Raw genomic sequence first — 763 nt, forward strand, 5'->3', positions numbered from 1 at the left:
AATTTAAACATGGGCATATAGTATTTACTACAATAAGATTAACAATTTTCAATCAATTTTAGGGCCTATACGGTGTTATTTATTGACCTAACCTACAATGGCTAATGACAATTTCGCATTCACCCGGCTGTGACTGGAATATTTATAAGAAGCACGAGCTCCTGTTGACAAACTCTGTACCGTTTAGATTCGATTCGTGCGGCGGCAATACTTAGTTCGGATAGAATTTCCTGTTTTTAGTTCATTATTGGGGGTTAGCGCGAACGCAGTCCCCCGCTACCATAAATTTTACACCCGAGTTCCCCACATTTGAGGGAATCGCAAGGGTCAACCACAGCTAAGTGCAATGCCGTGGCCTCGCCTTGGGAGGACTTCCTTCTTGATCAAAGTCTCTCCTGTGCCAGGTAAGTATGCTTAATAATTTAAGAGTATGACTATATATACAAATATTTTGAATGCCATACAAAAATGTCATTATTATTAATTTCTATAAAACTATCAATGTTGGATAAATATAGTTTATATAATAAGCCATTTTAAAAATAAATCTATAGAACTTAACAAGTTATAATTTCACTACTATATTTCATATCTTGTAGGTCTTGAATATTCATTCAATTTAATATACATAATTAGAGGGCGTAGACGAACTTGAATCATCACTTCCGGGAAAATTATTAACCCATGACTGACAGCGCGAAAGGAACCGTGGCACCGTTTCTTACTTTACCGTACATATTCTCATGTAAATAAAAGCAGTCGT

The 763-nt window shown here is 36.0% G+C and overlaps 1 non-coding gene across 1 annotated transcript; it reads right to left on the bottom strand.

Moving 5' to 3' along the window:
* Window positions 1-248: 248 nt before the first annotated feature.
* On the bottom strand, window positions 249-412 carry LOC117102319. Its single transcript, XR_004444393.1, has one exon. It is a non-coding gene; the product is annotated as a U1 spliceosomal RNA (small nuclear RNA).
* Between the last annotated feature and the right edge of the window lie 351 nt (window positions 413-763).

Source organism: Anneissia japonica, unplaced genomic scaffold, assembly GCF_011630105.1.
Source record: "Anneissia japonica isolate Jap-2015-1 unplaced genomic scaffold, ASM1163010v1 scaffold3074_len109439_cov131, whole genome shotgun sequence".
NCBI classification, from domain to species: domain Eukaryota; kingdom Metazoa; phylum Echinodermata; class Crinoidea; order Comatulida; family Comatulidae; genus Anneissia; species Anneissia japonica.